This window comes from Phoca vitulina, unplaced genomic scaffold (assembly GCF_004348235.1).
Source record: "Phoca vitulina isolate PV1807 unplaced genomic scaffold, GSC_HSeal_1.0 scaffold72, whole genome shotgun sequence".
NCBI lineage: Eukaryota > Metazoa > Chordata > Mammalia > Carnivora > Phocidae > Phoca > Phoca vitulina.
This window is the reverse complement of record NW_022589775.1, coordinates 398,717-417,064: the sequence shown is the minus strand read 5'-3', so window position 1 is coordinate 417,064 and position 18,348 is coordinate 398,717. Positions and strand designations below refer to the sequence as shown.

At 34.6% G+C, this 18,348-nt stretch overlaps 1 non-coding gene across 1 annotated transcript; it reads right to left on the bottom strand.

Moving 5' to 3' along the window:
- Window positions 1-398: 398 nt before the first annotated feature.
- LOC116625069 lies at window positions 399-503 on the bottom strand. The gene has a single exon (XR_004297998.1). It is a non-coding gene; the product is annotated as a small nucleolar RNA U13 (small nucleolar RNA).
- Window positions 504-18,348: the final 17,845 nt, after the last annotated feature.

Genomic DNA, 18,348 nt, shown 5'->3' with positions numbered 1-18,348 from the left:
TGACTCATAACAATGTGGTCCCTGCACCAAGGCATCTGAATCAATTTAGGGACTTCTTAGAAATGCAAATTATAAAGTCCTGCCTACAGAAAAAGAAACTCTCAAGTGGAGTACCAGTCATCTTTTAACAAGCTCTTCTCATGATTCTGATGCACACTAAGTTTGGGAATTTTCAAGTTCTCAAGGTTTTATTTTTTTAGAGAAGAATATTTAAAATTTATTTTTAAATTGTCTTGGGCATTGGCGGAGTCAAAGGGAAGTTTTTAACTATTTATAATTTTTATAAATTAAACAGCATGTGATCATAATTTAGGAATAAACAATTGAATTGTAGGTAGACCTTTTCTTACATTTGATTCCTGTATAGCTCTTTGTACTTTTGATTTTTTTTTTTTTCACATCAGATGGATAATGTGCCGATGTCGTCGTGGCAAGGTTTGAGGAATGCACGTCATGCAACAGCATGAACACCCAATCATCATGCTTATGAACTACAAATGCACAGTGGCTTCTCTAAAGCTTGTGATAACATTATATTAAATGAAGTATTCATATCATCATCTTCCAGGTGGGGAGGCTGTTGCTCAGAGCAGTACTGATCTCATATATAGATAAGCAGGGCTGCTACTTTGGCTCATGCTACACTGGGATTCATGAAGTCCCATACTTATGGGTGCCTTCTTCAAAAAGAAAAACCCCTCTGGCACAGGTTTGTACCAGTGGTATATCTGAGTAGGGAGTCCTGAGCCCAGCCTGGTTCCCATGTCAGACCCAGCCTCTACTCCTTTCCTTAGGGCACTCTCTTGAACACCCTTTCCTAATTCATCAGTTTGTTGCAAGAGGCTTTGACATTCACATGTGTAGAGATGTCCCAGAGCCTAATGATTCTCGTCCGTGATTCCAGGAAAGCAGTCTGGCAAGTTAATCACTCCCACTGACCACTATGCCATTTCTTTCATTGAATAGTGCACAACTAGTGTCAGAAAGTGGCAGACATGCTAATTTAGTGACACTCAAATGATTTATATCGATGAGATTTCTGCAAAAAATATTTACCTATGCTCCACACATGCTATGGATGCCCTGAGCACAGGTAGTCCACGTAAATGCTTAAGGTCACATGGCTGGGAAGAAGTACAGTCAGGATTCCAAACATAGTCTAATTACCTTCTCTTAAATACTATTTCATATCCATTTATAAATGTTTGTTTCTTTGAACATGTAAGTTTTGGAAGACATTAAACCTTAACATAGTTATATAAATGAATGATACACAACATAGAACTTAATGAAATCATTTAGTTGATAAATACATACTTTTATCCAAATTGAAAATCAATGGTACATTACTTGAATATATTTATTTTAGATTTGTATATTAAAAGGCATATAATATCAACAATAATATAGAAATAAGAATAGCAAATATGTAGGTGTGCTTATTAGTCACTAAGCAAAGTTAAGGTGGCTTTATAATCTATCTCATTGGTTCATTCTAATTATATTCTCATTATTCAGACAAGAAAACTGAGACTTAGAGAAGTTAAGCAACTTACCCACAATCACACAGCTACTGAGTGACAGAGTAGACATTCAGATTCTTGTTTGTCTCTGGAGTCCCATTCTTGTGTTGAGACCTTACTGGCTTGATTGGCTGGGATATAGAGCAACCATTCCCTGAAAAAATGAATTTGTTCAACCTGTGAATCTAAAATTTCATGTAATTTTACTAACTCTTGATTATATGTTTTAGTTAGTTATTCTCATTTTTAATTTTTATAATTTTATTTATTTATTTATTTGACAGAGAGAGAGAGCAAGAGAGCACAAGCTGGGGGACCGGCAAAGGGAGAGGGAGAAGCAAGCTCCCCACTGAGCAGGGCTTGGTCCCAGGACCCAGGGATCATGATCAGAGCTCAAGGCAGGTGCTTAGCCTACTGAGCCACGCAGGAGCCCAGTTATTCTCATTTTTTTTAACAGCAATTCAGCATTAGTCATGCTTAAACCTTTTTAAAAAAACTTCAGGAAGGATCTAGTTGACTTTGCATTACTTAGATACTTAAGAATATTTAACATTAAACTAAAACATACACATCATTAGAATGAATACATGCCTTAATAATGCAATTTGTTATTTTCTAAAAAGGTACTTCAAAGTAGCTGTGTATTTCTGTGCATAATTATCATTAATCCCACCTCCAAAAAAAGCTCCTTGACAAATTTTACCTTAAGTATTATATAGACAATAGCATCTTATTGGAAACTACTGGCAAACACCTATCCAAACGACCTTCAGTATAAAAGAGAGGGTTTGAAAATATGATGTCAATTTATTACAGTCTTCAACATTTACTCAGTGATATACTGAGGAAGGAAGTAAAAAGAAATAAGATAATCTATCACTTCATTACAAAAAAGACCTATGATCTTAATGTCCCTTCATACTGTATATTTTGTATATATTCTGCTGGGATTCAATGAAAGGATGTTACTGAAAATAAAATTTAAGAGGTTTTAAGCCACAAATATGCCCATTGTGAAGGCAGTTCCCGAATTCTGAAAGAACATAGTGTAATACTAGTTTTGTTTTTCACTGGATAACTTTTATTTAAACTTTTATTTTTCCTAATATCTGGTCATACAGTCATTGAACTATATTCATTTTGTGAGCTGAAAAACAATAATGATGCTGCTCATTAAATTCATTAAGTAGAGCTGCTTCCATTCCTAATTTTATTTTATTTATTTTCTTTTTTTAATTTAAATTAAATTAGCCAACATATAGTACATCATTAGCTTCAGATGTAGTGTTAAATAATTTATCAGTTGCAAATAACACCCACTGCTCATCATAACATGTGCCCTCCTTAATGCCCATCACTCAATTACCCCATCTGTCACTCACCTCCAGCAACCATTCCTAATTTTAAAGGCACTGAAACAATAATTACATTTCGACCTTCCCTTTGTGTTAGGAGGGCAAATGGTGGGGGAGGGAGTAGGTATAAAATGGTGAGAGGCAGAATTCTCACCATTACTACTCTGGAATGTATTCCTATAACACTTATTAAAGTAAAATTCAGGGGCCCCTGAGTGGCTCAGGCCATTAAGCATCCAACTCTTGATTGAGGCTCAGGTCATGATCTCAGGGTCTTGGGATAGATACCCATGTCGGGTTCCATGTGCAGTGGGGAGTTGGCTTCAGGATTCTCATCACCTCTGCCCTTGCACAGCCCCCATCTCTCTAAATAAATAAATAAATCTTAAGAAAATTAAAAAATAAAATGAAATTCAAATGTGGACATGACTGTTTTAAGTCTTTGGACTATGAGATTCAGTCTATTTTTATTATACTAAATATAATAAAACACTTCTCTCTGAAGACCACAGGCCGTAGTTGCCAACCTACATCAATGTCCTAACAGTTTCTACCATATTTCCTGAAGTTTCAGTTGAACTCTTACTATTATTATTAATTAGTGGCTTTCCTTCAGCATAAAAAGAATTCGGCAGTCCCTTCTATCAGAATCCACCCATCTGAGACCTTACGCTGACTCAACTATTTGCATGTTATAAGGGTCTATTACTTGCAATAACCCTTGTTGAATACCACTACCGGCAAATAGTTTTTCAGTACTTGGATTGTAAAATGGTGAACAATTATGGTTGGGTTTACATCATTTTCAAACCAAACAGTGAAATTTAATATAGATTGTCGTTCATGATAGTCAAAACTTTCAAAGACTGAAAATGAGAGAATAATAAATTATTTTCATAAAACTCTAAGTTTAAAAACATTAATGAATTATTTTCAGGTATGGTTAGATACAGGGCCCTGGAAATATAAGCAGGGAATTTTCTCCACATGTTTTCTATGTCTACTTTTCTGTCTCTCTTTGCTCCTTGGTCTCATATTCATCTACTGCAAAAAGTGGGGATTATATGATGAGAGAAAGTTAGTGTATACAACCCATATGAGTACATAATTCATGGTGAGGATTCTGATTGGTTCCGTTTCATCACTGTGCTCAAGCATGCATCATTGGTCCTGCTGAGGGAAATCAGCCTCATCCCAGATACAGGAAGTAGAGGAATGAGATTTGAAGGGAGTTTCAACCATAAAATAGAAATTTAATGCAAATAACGAGTATGAAATTTTGAGTTGTAACATTTATTTTATATGTGTTTATCAATATGTGTTATTTGGATATTTCATAAAGCGAAATGTTAATGGCATGATTGCTATTTTGGGAGGGATAATGAGATGTGATTCCACCAAACAGCTCAAAACCAGTCACCTTCTCTCTACCCCACATTTTGCCATGACCCCAAGCTAAAGAGAATGAGAATTTAAATCTTCATGTTTCCATTAAGAAAAGTAACTAAATTTAAGTATAAGAGCATTTTTTAATCACAGAGAAGATTCACCAGTAATTAAAGTTTGCTTTAATTTTTTCTACTTGATACTCCTTGATAAAGGTGATGAACTTTTACATCTAAACAATTAGAGAAATCCTATTGTGAAAGAAGGACTAGATAGTAATGTACAGCTACTTTATCTTGAGGGAACTTAATGGCTTATTTTACTAAAATTAAAATAATAATGGCTAGCAATTACTATTGCTCAAATTAAAATGATAGAAATGCCGTGGAATTTCATAATCTATATTCCGTGAAAGGATATGCTAAAGATTGGAACCAATCTGAAAGCCAATATGAAGCTGATATAATTTATTCACTATCCTTCCTTGAGAAAGGGATTTATTTCTTTCTGTGTTAGCATTTTCTTAAAATGCTTTGGCTTACTTTTCAATTCATTTCAGCATTTCAATTTCCTGTGAGTGCTTTCCATTTGTCACTACTTACTAAAAAAGATAGTGATAGTAAAAATGGCTTAAACATAACTGTAATTTTCATGACAACACTAGAGTATTCCAAAGAATGAAAGGGAGATAATCCAGTTAAATTGCTATTTTCCATCCACATTGGAATTTTAGATATAAATGAGTTCATATAAATGGAAGAACTGCTATGGAGGTAAGGTCATTTGAACAGCTGATTTCAATTAAAACAATTTGATGACAGACCAACATGTCATGCAGTAAGGCATAGAATCAATTTTACAATCAGTAGCTTTTGTCAAAATGTTTGTTCTCAGAGTCTATAAAAATGTGAAAGGAAAATACTTAATTTCCATATATTATATTTAATACGCAGGTAGTGAATTGTTAGTGTATCTATCTTTAAAAGAATAAGTCATGTGTCCAAAGGGGGGGCAGTTTAATGGATGTCCACAATAAATCAATTATACTTTTTTTTTTCTGTAAAAGATCTTTTTGGTTGGACTAACAGGGTCATGCATGTGGCAGTAAAAAGAAGACAGGAAATGAGACCAAGCACATAGAATACTAACATTTTTGTTTGTGCTATACTCCCAGTGGGTTACAATAGAGAGCATTTAGCTGAAGTACAGATTTGGGGTTTGATTGACATCAACCTTCACAAAGGGTTTAAAAAGGAAAATTGCTCATGTCATTTAGTTTGTGTGTGTACTCAATGACATAGCATATATGTCTCCTAGTAGAGTGTAAGAACATGAACATGAACAATTATTCCTAACATGATTTATAAATATTTGTGTGTAACTAAAGCTTCTTATGGTCTGAGAGGAGTAAAATGGAGTGGAGCAAAAATGTTTGCACAGTAAGTGATGCAAATTTAACAATCATTTTTACATATTTGGAGTGAAGAAAAGACATCTAGCATACTCACAGCATCATTTTATAGTAAGGAAGAGCAAATCATTATTTTTATTTTAAAAGGCCCAAATAATTATTCTGTTTTAAAAGACGTTACAGTGTTCCTTCTTAAGATGTGTAAACTATTTGGAAAATTTGCTTTCATTAACAATCATAACTTTTTCAAATGTAAATTTGAATTGCCTTGTCTCTCAAGACAATTACTTTATTAGTGTTAACAGAGTGGCTGTTTATTTTTAATGTTTTTAGCTCTTCTAAAAGTGTGAATATAGTCCAGTCTACTGCATGCTTGTCGGGCCAAATTACATTTTACACCACAGGAATTTGCAAGAAAGACAGATCAAATATTTAGATGGCAATTAAATGATTTGACTATAGTTATAAACAGAATATACATCAAGCCAAGTTTGAATGGTGGTATTTATCAATTTGACATTCACTAGCAGAAGAAAGTTATTTTTGGAAGCATATTCTTTTTTGTCTGTTTTAAAAATATTATTTTGCAACAATATAAGTACTTGCATTGAGGGACCATAATGTTGAACTTAAGATGCAGTTTGAAAGTAATGGGTCTTGTATTGTTTATTTTTTGCTTATAGATATAACTGATGCTTTTATGCAATGTGTCTACATAGTAGTTGAGACTAAAGTTCATTTAGGACACAAAAACAGTCACAAGGGCACCTGGGTGGCTCAGCTGGTAAAGTGTCTGCCCTCAGCTCATGTCATGATCCCAGAGTCCTGGGATCGAGTTCCGCATCAGGGTACCTGCTCAGTGGAGAGTCTGTTTCTCCTTCTGCCCCTCCCCCCGACTCATGCTCGTTCTCACTCTCTCTCACTCTCTCTCAAAAAATAAATAAAATCTTAAAAAAAAAGTCACAAATCTTTTTTATCATTGGGCACATTAGTTGAACACTGGTGAACAATTTTAAATACGTCTTTCACATATCAAGCACAATGCAAGAGCTCTGTCTATATACTTAATGACTGATTATCATCTATGTATGTATGTATGTATCTATCTACCTACGTAAATATTAACTTATTTATTTGGAAATTAAGTGATATGTATTCACCAAAATACTCAACAGTTAGACATAAATATCGAGCCTCACATTGGGCTCCGTGCTCAGAGGTGAGTCTGTTTGAGATTCTCTCTCTCCCTCTCTCTCTGTCCTCCCCCCACCTTGTGCACGCACACTCTTTCTCAAATAAATAAATCTTTAAAAAAATAAAGAGCAGGAGGAAAATTATATTATTAAGAGTTTTGAAAGAATTAGCTTTTTGAAAAGGGATTAAGAAAGAGGAAAAGGAAAAGTCACAAATGACTTTTTGTGCACAACCGGTGATATCTAAAAACTTCAAAACCCTGATGTAAGATAAAACAGAACAGCAAAATGAAAAAAGGAGGAATTGCTTACAAAGGTGTATGTTGGAACGGAGGGGGAGTATCAAGGTTGGCTAACAGTAACAGAACATGTAAAACCAGTGAATTCAGGGGAACATGTAGAGGTCATTAGGATCCTGTGAAAAGATAAACAAAATGTGGGGGGGAAAATACAGTGTGTGCATATGTGAATGTATTTCAATATGTCTATGAAAAAAATATAAAAGAAATATATATGATCTATATATTTTAATATATAGATCATATATATTACTTTTATATATATTATATATGTATATCCCATTATGTATTGAAACACTTTGTGTGTGTAAATATATGCATATGTATATAGTATATATTTTGTCAGTGAAATAATTTGAGTTATGCAGAGCTGGGTTAAAATAATCCTGCATGCCTGATATTTTCTAGATATGGTATACCCTGGTATCTTTCCCTTCTGACTTTGGGGTCTATGTAGAGAATAATGGATGTTTATAAAGGTGGATGTTCATATTATCTAGTTTCTTCTGTGCATTGGTAGACTAGTTTGCCAGAGCTGCTTTATCAAAGTGCCACAAATTGGGTGGCTTAAACAAATTTGCTTTCTTATGGTTATGGAGACTAGAAGGCCAACATCAAGGTATTGGCAGGGTTGATTTCTTCTGAGGTCTCTCTCCTCAGCTTCTAGATAGCTGTTCTCTCCTTGTGTCTTTACAAGTCTTCCCTCTGTACATGTTAGTGTCCTAATGTCCTCTTCTTTTTATTTTTTAAATTTTATTTTATTTGTAGTTAATATATAATGTTAGTTTCAGGTATACAATATAGTGATTCAGCAATTGTATACATTACTCAGTGCTCATCATGATAAGTGTACTCTTAATCCCTGTCACCTATTTCACCCATCCCCTGACTCACCTCCCCTCTGGTAACCATCAGTTTGTTCTCTATAGTTAAGAGTGTGTTTTTTGTTTTGTCTCTTTTTTTCTTTGTTTGTTTTGTTTCTTAAATTCACATATGAGTGAAATCATATGGTATTTGTCTTTCTATGACTTCCTTCTTTTTTTACGTTTTTTAAAAGGATTTATTTATTGAGTGGGGAGAGGGCCAGAGGGACAGGGAGAGAGAATCTTAAGCAGAATCTGTAGAGCGTGAAGTCCCACATGGGGCCGGATCTCACGACCCCAAGATCATGACCTGAGCCAAAATCATGTGTCAGACGCTCAACCAACTGAGCCACCCAGGTGTCCCTCTTTTTTTCTAAATTTTTATCTTTTTTTCAAGTTTCATTTAAATTCCAGTTGGTTAACACAGAGTATAATACTAGTTTCAGGTGTAGAACTTAGTGATTCATCATTTACATACAATACCCCATACTCATCATTACTAGTGCCCTCCTTAACCCATCACCCATTTAACCCATCCCCCTGCCCACATCCCCTCCAGTAACCCTCAACCCTGTTCTTTATAGTTAAGAATCTTTTCCTGGTTTGCCTCTCTGTTTTTTGTCTTTGTTTTTGTTTTTGTTTGTTTTTTTACATGTTCATGTTGAGTTTCTTACATTACACAAATGAGTGAAATCATATGGTATTTGTCTTTCTCTGACTGACTTATTTCGCTTAGCATAATACTCTAGCTCTATCCATGTCCTTGCAAGTGGCAAGATTTCATTCTTTTTATGGCTGAGCCGTATTCCATTATATATGTGTATATATATTGTGAATAATGTGAATATATACATATATTCATGTGTCAATGGACACTTGAGTTACTTCTATATCTTGACTATTGTACATAATGCTGCAATAAGCATAAGGGTGCATATATCTTTTTGAGTTAGTGTTTTTGTCTTCTTTGGGTAAATACTCAGTGGAATTATTGGATCCTATAGTAGTTCTATTTTTAATTTTTTGAGGAATCTCCATACTGTTTTCCACAGTGGCTGTACTAGTTTGCATTCCCACCAACAGTGCAAGAGAGTTCCTTTTTTTCCATATCCTTGATGACACTTGTTTCTTGTGTTTTTTTATTTTGACCATTCTGACAGGTGTAAGGTGATATCTCATTTTCATTTCCCTGATGATTAGTGATGTTAAACATCTTTTCATATGTCTGTTGACCATTTGTATGTCTTCTTTGGAAAACGTCTGTTCATATCTTCTGCCCATTTTTTAATCAGCTTATCGCCTCTTCTTGTAAGGACCCATCATATTGGATTAAGGTCACACTCTAAGGACTTCATTTTACTTAAATTACTTTTTTAAAGGTGCTTTCTCCAAATAAGATCACATCCTAAGGTACTGAGGATTAGGACTTCAACATAGGAATGGGGGAGGGGTAGAAAATTGGCATTAGAACCTGTAAAGAATATTGTACTGGGAATATCTAGAAATTGTTATCCTGGTGACCCATTTTATTTATTTATTTATTTAGTAATCTCTACACCCAATGTGGGACTTAAACTCATGACCCAAGATCAAAAGTTGACTGCTTTTCAGACTGAGCCAGCCAGGTGCCCCAGGAAATTGTTATCCTGATGACCCATTTTAGTTGTGTATGAATTACAGCGATTTGAAACTCACTGGTTCTTGTATTTCTCTCTGTGACTCTTACTGTGCATGGGTTGGCTTCACCTGTAAGTGGTGGTAGGAGTAAAACAATGAATCACACAAGTTAAGAGACATTTATTTTTTGTAGGATAAAGTAATTTATAATTTTTGGATTTTTAAAAATTTACTTAGTCAACATTTATATTTTCTATTTAAAAAATCTGTTGCATGCCCTCATTCTTAGCAGACTGAGTTAATTTGAATAATGCAGTGTATTCAACAAGCACTAAGATGAAATTTGTATCTATGAAAATAATTTTAAATATTTGCATTGAGATTCATATGACAAATATGGGAAAGTTTCTCTTATTTAAAAATAATGAGAAAAAATAACACAAAGAGATTGAAATGTGGATTTACAAATACTGCCCTTATTTGAATGCTTATAAACCTTTTTAAAGTAAAAAAAAATAATTTAGCTGAAAAACACTCATTTAACATTACTTTTATAATAACCATTATCATTTAAATGTCACTATGAACAGAATAATTATGTTCATTGAACGTTATTCTAATTTAATTAAATTTAAATTACTTTAAATTACTTATAAATGGTATCTTAATATTTGCCATTTAATGTTTGGCATTTTGAATCAATGTGATGCAATGAATTAGGGAAACAAAGCATAATTTCTCCCCTGGTAATGTACTCAAGACCGTAATTTGAAATCTGTTCTATATCTGAGATGCTTTGGGGTCATTGGAACTTGTTGTAAACATCTTCTTTGAATGAGTTTCTGTTTTTACTCAGCTCTTACATCTTTAAGATGCTCTGTTGAAGGTAAATGCATAACCCTAGTGTGTTTTGCTCACAAAGGAGATAAGAAATTCTAATAAAAATAAACTAAATTAGTTTTTCAGGAAAATGAAGGGAATGGCATTTCTACTTACTAGTAAGAAAGAAATTATGTTGTATAAAGTGACTGTATGGAAACCTTGATTTAAAAGTCATCTTAACTTATAAGATTTCAATCCACCTTTTTAGTTGGAGGTGTGATAATTCCTCAAGAAACATGGGATTCTTTCCAGGAATACATTATTAAATATTAAGTGCATCAATTCTGCATTTAATTATTGCATTGCTGTATTTTTTCCTAAACTAAAAATACTTTAAAGTGTCTTATTACAGAACAGAAACATTTGATTATTCCAAGTTTTTTTTAAAAATGTAAACTGATATTTGATACCTGTATACAATTCTTCTAAGATTTACATGACTTATGAATATTCCTTCAGCACAAAAATTAAAGTTATTAGAAATTTCATTGATAGCAGTTATTTTCTCTTTGTAGCTCAATTATTCAATTCTTATTGCATTCATAGGTCAGCTTTCTTAGCACATATGTGTGTACTCTAAAGGATAGGTTGAGGCTTGGACTCAAGCATATTAGTTAATTAGAATTAGATCTTCCTTAGATCTTAAATAAAAATAGTAAAAACATATGGGAAATATTTTTGTTAAAATTAAGTATTTCAAACTTATAGTATGAACACAAGAATATCTGGCAGTTGTATTTTGAATTAAGTTTAAAAACAAAAAACACAGACATACACAAACACATGGCTTAGTGTTTTTGGAAGAAAGAAGAGCCAAAATTGTGGAGGATTTTGCTCAGAGGCCCCCTAGTTCAAAAAGAAATAGCTGGAAGATTTGTGGGATATGCAGGAACCAGGTCCTTGGAGCCATTTCCACCGCAGAGCATCTGCAGCTGTTATGAGGTTGCAATCAAGAAATCACGGCTGGGGGACGCCTGGGTGGCTCAGTCGGTTAAGCGGCTGCCTTCGGCCCGGGTCATGTCCCAGGGCCCTGGGATCGAGTCCCGCATCGGGCTCCTTGCTCAGCAGGGAGCCTGCTTCTCCCTCTCTCTCCCTCTGCTTGTGCTCTCTCTGTCAAATAAATAAAATCTTAAAAAAAAAAAAAAAAACTTAAAAAAATAATAAAACATTATACAATCAATAGCAAGAGTTTAAAAAAAAAAAAAAAAAAAGAAATCACGGCTGGGCATGAGCATGTGTGCTCCTTACTGGCATACACTCCTCCCCCTCCTTCTTCTCCTCCTCCTCTCCCCCCTCTCATCCATATTTTTTCCCTTAATTACTTGTCTTGATTAATAAATCAAATGCAGGCACATTCTGAAGGAGAATATTTTTAAGCTGTCAATCATAGAGAATGGTTCGGTGAAAACTATATTCTGTTCACCAAATAACCATCCAAGGAGGCATGGGTTATTAATATATGCAGATCCCTGAAGGAAAGTGATTACTTAATCCAACAGAACAAACTAAAGCCTAAAAACATATAGAACATGAAAAGAGGATAAAAATGAATCATCCAATAAATTGGTATGAAATGACTGAAAACACACAATGAATGTGGTTATAGCACTATCTTGCTCTTATTTCAAAGTGACTTACACATTACACGAGCAATGCAGGGTAGGGTTTGCTGCCTAAATTCTGGCACTCATCTATTCATACTTTAGGCCCGTAATATATAAAGGATGTATGATTAGCTAAAGGGAGATATATAAAACATATATGTATAAACTCTGGTATCAGCTGGTTTGAAAATATGCTGGGACCTCCCGTAACCTAACTAAATGGAATAGAGATTGGAAATCAGAGCAGGTTTCTTTTTCAGTTCTAGGCAGAGAAAGTGGAGTGGGCTCCTGCTTTTCCTGCCTCATTCCCATGAGGAAACTTACAGGAAAAGAAAATCTTGGTCTTTCTTATAGATTGCACAAGACGGACAGTGAGAAAAAAAAAAGTGCAACCACTGCTTTTGTATGAGATTTATGTTGTACACATGTGAGTCAGGCTTTCCTCAATCAGATCCCGTGCCCCTTGCCTAAGGAAGGAAACAGCAACAGAGGAGCGGCAAAAATTGACTCCTAGAACTTCTCTACAGAGGTAGAAGAGGAAGATTCTATTTTTTTTCTCCACTAATTAATGTCTCATTTCACTTTGTAAAAGTATGTGTCTTTTAATCTATTGGATTTATGAATCAAGTTTATAAGTCAAGAGGGGAAAAAAAAAAAAAGCAGCAGCACATCCAGGCAATGCAATGTCTACCTTCATATGGCCTTCTGCCTAACACCTGCTTCTGCTTCTGGATAGCCTCTGAGACCGATTGGATGAAGTTAAATTTTTGCCTGAGGCCATTTCTTAAGTTATCAACTGTTTTCCAGCTGGACAAGTTGGGAATGATAAAGTTTATGTTTCTAACCAAGCAAGTCCTGGGTTGGAAAAATCTCTTCTAAAAACTTCTTGAAAAAGTAACAATTTCTTCATCAGTTCATCTCTATCTGCATCTTAACATATGCAACTAAAAGGAACCAATTAGCAGTTTTAATATCTTGCTGGAAAATCTCTTTATATACATATTCATTTGGTGTATTTTCAATCTCCTGGGTTACTGCAGGCAACTATGGTATATGATGTCTCTCTTCACCTTCCAGTAGCGATCTCTTTTCTCCTGTTCCACGCTCCACCACTCATTAGTTTACTCTTACTTTAACTTCCAACCACAGCTTTCTAACCATCTTTCCTGCTGTTACTTATTAACAGTTCCAAAAGCCAGTGCAAGCATGTCAGATTTTGTTGCAACAGACTTCATTAACTTCTGATTATTTAGTTATCATGATTAATAACTTACTGTGATATAACAAATCACATGGAAACAAAGTGTCTTGAAACAGTAAAGGTTTATTATTTTTCCTGCTTCCGAGGATCAAGTAGGCACAAAGGGTGCTGGCTGTGATCACTCATGGGACTTCACTCACTTAGGGATTCAGCTGACCTGAAATATCCAGGGAGATTTCTCTTATGGAAGAGAAATATCCAGGGAGATTTCTCTTAGGAAGTTAAAAATCCAGAGTAGGTCATAAAATTGTTCAGTATGTTAGAACAGAAAACAAACCATTGAGGCATTATTGCCTTACTTAATTATAACCCTAACACACATCAGGAATGGAAAAATCCTCACTGTAAGCCATATTCTTTTTAATAAATTTTGCACAGTTGTGTATGTAGCTTGATGAAGACATATATATGGATTCCTGGACAGTGGTGATTGGCTTAGTTCAAATACCTAGAATCATGGCAAATTTCAGCTTTGTTGCATCAGAACTCCTACTTCCAAGCAGAGATAGTTTTACTGGGTGGAAGTAGGGTTAGGATTTTTATGGAATGTGAAGCTGTGACTGCCTCGTGGTCATTTTGGAGTCTTCATAACAGTAGAACCACGGATTTAAAAAAGGGTGTGCGCCTGGGTGGCTCAGTCACTTAAGCATCTAACTGGAGTCATTTTGGCTCAAGTCATGATCTCAGGGTTGTGGGATCGAGCCCCGGGTCAGGCTCCATGCTCAGCAGGGAGTCTGCTTGAGATTCTCTCTCTCCCTCTCCTCTCTCCCTCTGTCCCTCCCCCTGTTCTCTCTCTCTTAAAAATAAATAAATAGATTCTTCTTTAAAAAAAGTTACTGTGAGTAGTTAGACTTCCTGATACAAATTGAAGCATGTCTAGAAAACAGGGGTTACAGTGTTCCTCCTCTGCCAGGTGATAATAATGAAATGGAAACTGCAGCAACTACAACCTTGATAGAGCAAGAAAATAAATGGCTCATACCACTTAGGAAGTAAGCTCTTTACCCAATCATCCGAGCAGAGTAGATTAGCAGCCGTGCTGGAGTGGGTGGTGGGGGGAAGGAAATAATGATCATTTATGGCCTCTGGTAAAATGCATTGCAATAACCCTCCAATATTAAATGTTTTCTTTTTAAAAAAAAATGCATTTAACCACCACTTTGAAAATACAATAATAGAGAGGACTTTCAGAGCCACAGGAAACCTTTGAGAATAATGTGTATGTTCATTATTTTGATTGCAGTGATAATTTCATACACATTGCATATGTCAACATTTATCAGATTGCGCAACTTAAATATATTAATTGTACTGTACATCAATAATAACTAATCCATCCACTAAAAAGAGACAATATATCTAATGTACATATATAAAATAAATATTCATATATGTGTATATGAATGTCTTTGTAAATATCTTAAATCTTACTCATCCTTGCAAGTTGTAAGCAAGACACTGTATGGTGAGAAGAACTTGCTTGCCGTTATTATGTCATGACACATTGACTATCTAAAAGCCATTATTGTTCAGGATTTCTGATGCTTTAACTTTACTGAAGTTCATGAATATGAAACAAGTGACAATGCCACCAAATGAAGCTTTATTTTGATTATATGGTATTGTTATAAATAAATATATTCTGCTTCTGATTTGTTCCTACCTACAAAGTTGTATTTGACAAGTAGTAAAGACAAATGAATCAAATAAATTGAGAAATCAATAAAACTCTAAAGGTCATCAAATCACTCTCATGATTTAGAGGAAACTATGACATGGAAGCAGTGAATTTTTTTTTTTTTTTTTTTGCCATAATTACACATTTTATAGCATCCAGAGTTAAAATGCAGGGTTTAAGTTTTTCTATCAAGTGATCTTTTACTACTTCAAACAGATAATGTTATTTGTATGACTTACATGGAACTAAAGAGTTGGTCATTCCACTGAATGGAGGGATAGTAAAAGGTTGATGGATGTTCTTAAGACAACTGAGAAGTTGACACAAATATTCAGAGAGGAAGCGCTTTGCTTGTTTTCAAGAGGTGTGAACCTCATTTGTTTTTATCTTTACTTAGTTCTCTGTAATGGAAGTTACTATGTGTGTTCATTAAAAATGATAGGAAAGAATTTAGCTAGGATTTTGTGGAAATAAATTCAATCCATAAACATGATGCATAAGAAATTAAATACATTTTTATATGTGCTTCCAGAAATGGGATATTTACAATAGCTTTTAACAGCAGAAGCTGCATGGTGTGCTAGACTGTAATTAGAGCACTCCTGAGCAAAAAGATAATTGCACTCCCAGCATCCTGAGATAGCAGCGAGATGCAGCAGGTGGACAAGAAACACTGCAGTATGCCAGCAAGAAACAACTTCACTGAACGCAGCAACATACATCATGCAAGTGAAATAAGATAAATGAAAGGAAAGCATGAATGTAGCAGTTTCAGTTTGTTAATTAGGCTACATTCATGCTTCAGTGATGTTGCAATTGTCAACCCCATCCTCCTGGAGCCCATTGTGCAAATGCTCTCAGGCTCCTAGTAGCTGTCAGTGGTGTGTAATATGTGCGTCCTACTGAGACATTGTTACAGTATGACAACGGTGTCCATAGAACAGTATGTTTTTTAAAATTTATGATAGTTTCTTCCGCAAAAAAAAGATATTAATGAACCCATTACTGTTTTTTTTAGAAGTTAAAAAATAATTTGCCTATAATTTCTAATATTTGCCACTAAGACTCAGATTATTAAACTTGTCTAGTTACATTGTTTAGCAATATTGCTGAATTACTTTTAACACACACACACTATTCACATAGCACCTATTTGCAACTTAAATGCTGCAGGCTGTCTCTATACAGATATATGGACATTTGCTGAAAAGACTCATGGTATCTTTTTCTATTATTAACATATAATGTATTATTTGTTTCAGGGGTACAGGTCTGTGATTCATCAGTCTTACACAATACACAGTGCTCACCATAGCACATATCCTCTCTAATGTCCATCACCCAGCCACAACCCCACCCCATCACTCCCACCCCCCTCCACTCCAGCAACCCTCAGGTTGTTTCCTGAGATTAAGACTCATGATAGCTTAATAATTTAGAAACATAATTTAAGAACATAAAATTGATTAAAAGTTGATTATTGTGCCTTTTGTTACAGAGTATATACATGAAAGCATTCTTTTCTATTTGTGTTTTCCTTTAGTATTTTGATGATGAGCATTTGATATATATTGATATAGACCAATACAATGACACCATACAAATATGTCATGCGAGCTGAAATGCCAGACAAAAGGTTTGGAAACATGCTCAGTGCAAGTTGTCATCATGGCATTGTTATCAGTTGTGAAAAACAAGTAAACCTTTGACACTTCCATCAAGGAAATTAAATGAGAACTGGCATGTTCAGACATTGAGAGCAGGGACTAGCTCATAGGAAATGCCCAGCAAAAATGTTACTTGCTATTGTTACTACCATTTGGATGGTTTTGTGCTTACTCTAAATTATTTCTGTTTTATATTAATGGAAATACATGTGAATTTATGAGATATTGTTAGTTATTAAATTTTAAAATGAAAATTTAAAAATGGGCAGAGAAATGGAAGAGACATGGTTTTTTGTTTCTGAAGGGAGACATGTAGATGTCCAACAGGTACATGAAAATGTGCTCAACATCACTGATCATCAGAAATGTAAATCGAAAGCGTAAAGAAATATCATTTTACACCTGTTAGAATGGTGATCATCAAAAAGACAAGAGATAACAAATGTCAAGGATGCGGAGGAAAGGGAATCTTTGTGCACTGTTGGTGGAAATGTAAATTGATACAGCCATTATGGGAAACAGTATGGATGTTCCTCCAAAAAAATTAAAAATAGAAATACTATATGAGGGCGCCTGCATGGTTTAGTCAGTTAAGCACAACCAACTCTTGGTCTCAGCTCAGGTCATGATCTCAGGGTTGTGAGATTGAGCCCACTTCAGGCTCTACACTCAGCACAGATTCTGCTTGTCCCTCTCCCTCTGCTCCTTCCCCTACTCTCTCTCTCAAGTAGATAAATAAAATCTTTTTAAAAAAGAAAGAACTACTATATGATACAGCAAATCCTCTTCTGAGTATTTATTCAAAGTAAGATCACTATCTCAAAGAGATATCTGAACTCCCAGTTCATTGCAGCATTATTTACAACAACCAAGACATTATTCAGCCATAAAAAAAAAAAAAAGGAAATTCTGCCATTTGAGAATATGGATGGACCTTTAGGGCATTATGTTAAGGGAAATAAATCAGACAGAGAAAGACAGACATTGTATGACCTCACATATGGGTGGAAACTTAAAAAGCCAAACTCATAAATACAAAGAACAGATTCATGATATAAACTTCGAGTTATAAAGTCTAAGGATGTAATATACAGCATGGTGACTGTAGTGAACAATACTGTATTGTATATTTGAAACTTACTAAGAAAGTAGATGATAGTTCTTGTCACAAGAAAAAAATTGTAACCATGTGATGGAATGGATATTAACTTATGGTGGTAATCATTTCACAATATATCCAGATATCAAATTATTCTCTTGTATGTCTTAAATGAACACATTGTTATATGTCCGTTTTATCTCAATAAAACTGGAAAATTAAATTAACATTTTTTATTTCTCATCCTTAAACATCTGGAACAGTTTAACTGAAAAGCATTCTGACACTACAAAATAGCGTGTTAGAAAAATCTTGCTGTTTTGGAGTTGTGTATTTTAGAGTTTTGAATTGTGCAAGATATCTCCATCACATGCAGAGGTTGAGGTGAGGCAGTCATTTCTTCTTGCAATTCCAGTCCTTGTTATTGAATGGTAGGTCTCTGTTTATTCTGATTCTACATGTTCTAAATTTGAGGTAGGTACATGTAAATACATGTAAACTAATAAAATA